The sequence below is a fragment of the Leptonychotes weddellii genome, chromosome 10 (genome assembly GCF_054177405.1).
Source record: "Leptonychotes weddellii isolate Sample4059 chromosome 10, ASM5417740v2, whole genome shotgun sequence".
NCBI classification, from domain to species: Eukaryota; Metazoa; Chordata; class Mammalia; order Carnivora; family Phocidae; genus Leptonychotes; species Leptonychotes weddellii.
In genome coordinates, this window is record NC_138378.1 from 63,936,456 (window position 1) to 63,942,790 (window position 6,335).

A 6,335-nucleotide genomic window follows, 5' to 3' on the forward strand; every position below is an offset into this window, starting at 1 on the left:
AGAGAGTTGTTGCTATTCCTTTCTTCGATCTCCTGTTGAGTTTGTAGGTGTTCAGAATGGTTTGATCCCTATCCAGCTGAATTCCTGAGAGGAGACGAAATCCAGGTCTCCTACTCCTCCGCCATCTTGCTCCGCCCCCCCCACTCTCTCTTTCTAAAATAAATAAATAAATCTTTTAAAAAATGGGTAAATAGCATACTATACAGCAACAAGAATGAATGATCTACCCAGAATAATATAGATGATTCTCACAATCTAATGTTGAATGAAAGAAGTGAGACACAAATGAGTGCATATTGTAAAATTCCATTGATATTAAGAACAAAGGTAGGTAAAACTAATCTTTAGTCTTAGAAGTAGATAGTGGTGAGTTACCATAGGTAGTGGAGACGGTAACAGGAAAGAAGCACAAGGCAGGCTTTTGAGGCACTAATAATGTTCTATTTCTTGACCTGGTTACTGGTTACCCTTGTGAGTTCCATTTGTGAAAATTCATTGAGCTGTACCACTTTGATATGTGCATATAATTTGACATGTGTATATTTGTATAAAAACATTTTTTAAAAAACTGTATATAATTTAAAAGTAACTCCTCTTAGTATAATTGAATAAACTATTGTACAGCAACCCAAAGGCATACTACACAGCTAGAAAAGAGAATGAGGAAGATCTCTATGAACTGGTATGGGTTGATTTCAGGATAAAAATTTTAAGTGTAAAAAGCAAAATACAAAAGGGTCTTTACCTTCATGTAAGAAAAACAGGAAAAGAAAAGACATCTGTATGTGCTTATTTGTGGAAGAAGGAGAAAGAGGAGGAGGAGGGACAGAAAAGGAAAAGAAAGGAAGGGGAATGGAAGCGAAGGGAAGGGAATGGGGAGAGGAAGAATAAACCAGAAACCAATGAGGTTGGTTACCTACAGGGAGTGGGTGGGAGCAAAGTGGAAAGGATGGAAGAGGAGTAGGAACAGGGTAAAAGGATTGAGAGGGTACTGATACTTTTGGAGGTAAACTTCCTTGTATAGCTCTGACTTTTAGAACCAGGTTAATGTTTCACATACGCATAAAATAAATTACCTAATTCAACCAAGATGTGAGAGGCACCAAAATGGAATACAAATAGTAACAAATGAACCCAACTATATTATAGAATAATAACCTAATCACACTGAAGGAATGAGGACAGACAAAAACTCATCCAGGTAACTTTGGACATCAATATTTTGACTACATATTTGAAGGCAGTGTTTGACAAATTAAGGCCTATGGACCACATCCAGTCCACTGGCTACTTTTGCAAATTAAGTTTTATTAGACACATCTACGCTTATTCATTTATATGTTGTCTATAGCTGCTTTTGCAGTACAATGGCAGGGTTAAGTAGTTGCAACACAAACTGTATGACACCCAAAACTGAAAGTACTTCCTATATGGCCCTTTAGAGAAAAAGATTGCACACCCCTGCACTAAAGCTAAAAAGAAAAAGAACTATGTATGAATATTGTACTATAGTTAATAATTTTGTTTTTCAGAAGGGAATGAGTTAGAAATTCTGAAACTATGTCTATGTCTATCATGGGATTAAGCCAATAAGTAAATATACTGTGAATATTGAGAGCAAGATTTTATATAGTAATGATGTCAAGTGATTCTTACTTAATCTATTATTTTATTTTATTTATCTTTTTATTTGAGAGAGTGAGAGAGAGAGTACGAGAGGAGGGAAGGTCAGAACAAGAAGCAGACTCTCTGCTGAGCGGGGAGCCTGCTGGGGACTCAATCCTGGGACTCCGGGATCCTGACCTGATGAAGGCAGACACTTAGCTGACTGAGCCACCCAGGCGCCCTTAATCTGTTATTTTAATGAAATTTTTAAGATAACTTATTTTTCTCTTACCTTTTAGCAGAGAAAATTTCAAACATAGAGAAATTAGTATAATAAACCCATGACACAATTCAATAATTATCACTATCTTGCTGATGTTGTATTATCTTTTTACATCCTGCCCCCGTTTTTTTTTTTTTTTTCTTTTGGCTAGTTTATTTTAAAGCAAATCTTACTTTTTGCCTCATGGCATCCGAGAGAGCAAGATAGGTCACCAGCAGCTCTATTGGAGCCATCCAAGGAAATTTGGCCAGGGTTCTCGTTCTTGCCGCGTCTGCTCAAACCCGCACGGTCTGATTCGGAAATACCGCCTCAATATGCTTCGCTTCCGTCAGTACGGAAGATACCTACCATAGGTCCAAGATACCTACCTTAACTGCAGATATCCAAGATACCTACCTGAATGGCAACTCACTGTACGTGAAATAAAAATACTCCAAAAAAAGAGCAAATCTTAGACATGTCCTTTCACCCATAAAAATACTTCCAGTATGCAACTTTAACTTATAAGGACCTTTTTCATGGGAACTTTTCAAATCTTTAAAAAATGATGTTTAAATATATCCAAATGATTAATCAATAAAATTTTTAAAAAGAAAAAAATATGGGGGAACTCGACCCTCCAGATAATGAAAATGTATTATTTTTTTTAGAGGTTGGGGAACAGCAGAGGGAGAGGGAGACAGAGACAGAGAATCTTAAGCAGGTTCCACACCCAGTGCAGAGCCCAGGTGGGGCTCGATCTCACAACCCTGAGATCATGACCTGAGCCAAAATCAAGAGTCCAATACTTAACTGACTGAGCCATTCAGATGCCTCCAAAATGTATTATACTTTGAAACTACAGTAATTAAGACTGTATTTGGCCAGAAATGGAAGGATAGGGGATAGGGAAGAAACAATTTTATATGCTGTTAATAGGTGTAAATTGGTACAATTTTTCTGGAATGCACTTTGACCATATGAACTAAAATCCTTTAAAATGTATACCCTTTGGGGCGCCTGGGTGGCTCAGTGGTTAAGCGTCTGCCTTCAGCTCAGGTCATGATCCCAGAGTCCTGAGATCGAGCCCCACATCGGGCTCCCCGCTCCTCGGGAAGCCTGCTTCTCCCCCTCCCACTCTCCCTGCTTGTGTTCCCTCTCTCGCTGTGTCTCTCTCTGTCAAATAAACAAAATCTTTAAAAAATAAATAAATAAATAAAGCAGACAACACTTTAAAAAAAAAGTATACCCTTTTATGCTAAATGAAATAAGTTAGAGAAAAACAAAAACTGTATGATTTCACTCATATGTGGAATTTAAGAAAAAATAATAAGTGAACAAAGAAAAAGAGACAAACACAAAAACAGACTCTTAACTATAGAGAACAAACTGATGTTACCAGAGGGGTGGCTGGTGGGGGGATGGGTAGAATAGGTGAAGGGGGGATTAAGAGTACATTTATCATAGTGAGCACTGAATAACACATAGAATTGTTGAAACACTATATTCTGCACCTGAAACTAACACTGCATGTTAACTATACTGGAATTAAATTTTTTTAAATGACTATGAAGTGTATAGCTTTTTATTATATGCAAATTACTCTTACATGATTCAGAGAAAGATAGAGAAAATAAATGTGGAGAAAGTCAATAATTGTTGAACCTAGGCCTCATTTGTACTATTCATGTAATTTTTCTGTAGATTTGATAATTTTCAATACACAAAGCTTTGTTTTTTAATGTGCATCTACTTGACGTGCAAGTTCTAGGAATTATTTCAGAGAACTAAAGATCCATATGAAGATAAACCTACAATGAAGAACATGGAAAGATGTTCACAGCAATGTTGTACATAATAGTGAAGAACTAAAAACAACCAAAAGATTTAAAAGCAGAGGCCTGTGAATCATTGGGGTACAGGTATATAATTAAGTACTGTGCAACCATTTGAAATCCTCTTGGAGAATGTATATATTACCATGCAAAATTTGCATAAAATATTGTTTTGTTTGTTAGAACGCTTTGTTTGCAAGGGAGAGAAAATGATCTGAGCTGCCAAGCCAGTTATCCTCTGACTGTCTCTCTGCTTCCAGCCCACTCTTCCTTAGTGTGCTTTGTTCTGCTGGGGCTGGGACCCTCAAAGCATTTCCTCCTGGTTCCTCCTACAAGCTTTCAGGTTTTAACAGTCCCAAACCATGTTCCTCTGTTCCCTCCAAGTCTAATGGTGGCATCTGCTTCCTGCATTTGCTACCTCCATGATGCCTTATTGTTTTCTTGTTGCCTGTTCATTTCATCAGTACCTAGTTAGCAATTCTTTATATAAAATTATTTCTGTAAACATAACTAGTGTGGTGTCTGCCTTTCGGCAGCTGGCCAGAGCCGAAAAGGAGAATGTACAATATGGATTCAATGTGTCTTCTAGAATCTGAGGGCAGAAGTACCCCAGAAAGAGCATGGGATATTAAAATGGTTAGCAACCAGGAACCCAGGAAATGCCTTCTCATATCCTGTCTTGGCTTCTCTGTTGAATTGTCATTTCTCTGCCTAGCAACTGTCTCTGCTGCTCAATCCACCCATCAGGTTACAGCTATACTCGTTTGACGTTTTAAACTTCCCTTCACTCAAGACAGTGGCTCAGTCTGAAAAAGAATATTATGCCCCCAGTTTCAAATTCCTGGTAGAAAACATTGGATGGAGTAGGTGTGGGTCCAATTTCTACACATGATGTGATCATCTGTGATCAGGGAATGAAGTCATACAAGTAGAGATATGGTTGTCTGGGGCCCATCTTCAAGGAGACAGAAGTTAAACTAGGTCATTGTGAAATAAGCCTACACCCAAAAAGAATTGAAGACAGTTGTTGAGTGGAAACAAAAAAGAGCCATGTATAATACAATCCCAGTTCTGTAAAACAGAACAAAGCTACCTTTATATAAAATGTCTATTACTAATATGTATCTTAGAAGAATCTGGAAAGATTTTGGTGAACAGGAAAAACATTTTCTTTTTGTTTTTTAACTTTTCATTATGGAACTATTTCAGCCTTACAAAAGAGTTGCAAAAATAGTACAAGGAATTCCTGTATACCCTTAACTTCCCCAAATGCTAAATGTCGCACAATCACATTAAAATGATCAAAACTGAGAAAATAACACAAATAAATACAACTAATCTACAGACCATATTCAGGTTTCGCCAGCCGTCCACTAATGTCTTCCTTTCCTTGGACCAGGGGGCGACTCACGATCACACAATACATTCGGCTATCATGTCTCCTCAATCTCTTTGATCTGGGATAGTTTCTCAACTTTCCTTTGCCCATCGTGACCTTGACACTTTTTCTCTTTGCCATCAATAAGTATTTTCTGGGGAGATACTTGGACATTATGTAAAAATCCCATTTTTCTATACTCTAGCCCACCGATTTTAGCATCCATTAATGATTCTTGGCTGAAACAATGTTTACTATGTGTTTGGCAAATGATGATTTCTCATCTCCATCACTTCTTCAACATTTATTTCTTGAAATTCTACTGTAATGAAGAGCTTTCCCTACTCCACCAATTGGTTTTATTCAATTTTTTATGAGATGGCCTTATGGACATTATTTTTATTCCATGGGTTATATAATATGCTATTATCATTATTTATTTATTTTTGCTTAAATTGTCACAGAGTTGGTCATTGGCACCCCCTTCATATTGGTTCCTATGTCCTTTCAACATGCCCCTGTCATTTTTTGACCACATACTTTTTGGTATTACAAGATTGCTCCAGGCTCCTCTTGTTCTCTTTCTGTTTCAGCCCTGGAATCAGTCATTTCTCTAAGAGCTTTGGTTTCTCTTTATTTTTTGGAAAAGTGTATTTATTGAACAAAGTCTGGGCACCAAATATGTTTGTTGCTACTGAAGTATCATTGCTTCTAGGCCCTCTCAGCAGACAGAGCTAGGAAATATATGTATACACATATACATTAATATCTATATCTATATATATATGTATACACCTCTATTTCTTTATCCAAAACCATTAGTTCATACTGATACTTTTTAAACCAGTTTTATTGAGGTATAATTGACAAAATTATATATATTGAAAGTGTATGACATGATTTGATATATGTATACATTGTCAAATGATTATCACAATTAAGTCAATTAATACATATATTACTTCACATAAATACTTTGTGTGGTGAGAATGCTTAAAATCTACAGACTTGGCAGCTTTCAAGTATATGATACAGTAATATTAATTATAGTCACCATGCTGTATGTTAGATCCCCAGAACTTATGCAAATAAAGTAAAACTGTTCTTCTTGCCCTCTTCATTGGGTCTATTCTCAGATTTTTTGTTCCAGTGATGTGCTGGAACTCCTCCAATGGACTGCCAGACACCCACAAAGGTATTCTCACCTGTGAATGATTGTCAAAATTGATTCTGTGGTGGGACAATAGCAGAAAAC

At 36.8% G+C, this 6,335-nt stretch overlaps 1 pseudogene; it reads right to left on the reverse strand.

Annotated features, from left to right (window-relative positions):
- Positions 1–5,191, reverse strand: part of LOC115941890 (sushi repeat-containing protein SRPX pseudogene) — an 8,931-nt pseudogene extending 3,740 nt beyond the window's left edge.
- Between the last annotated feature and the right edge of the window lie 1,144 nt (positions 5,192–6,335).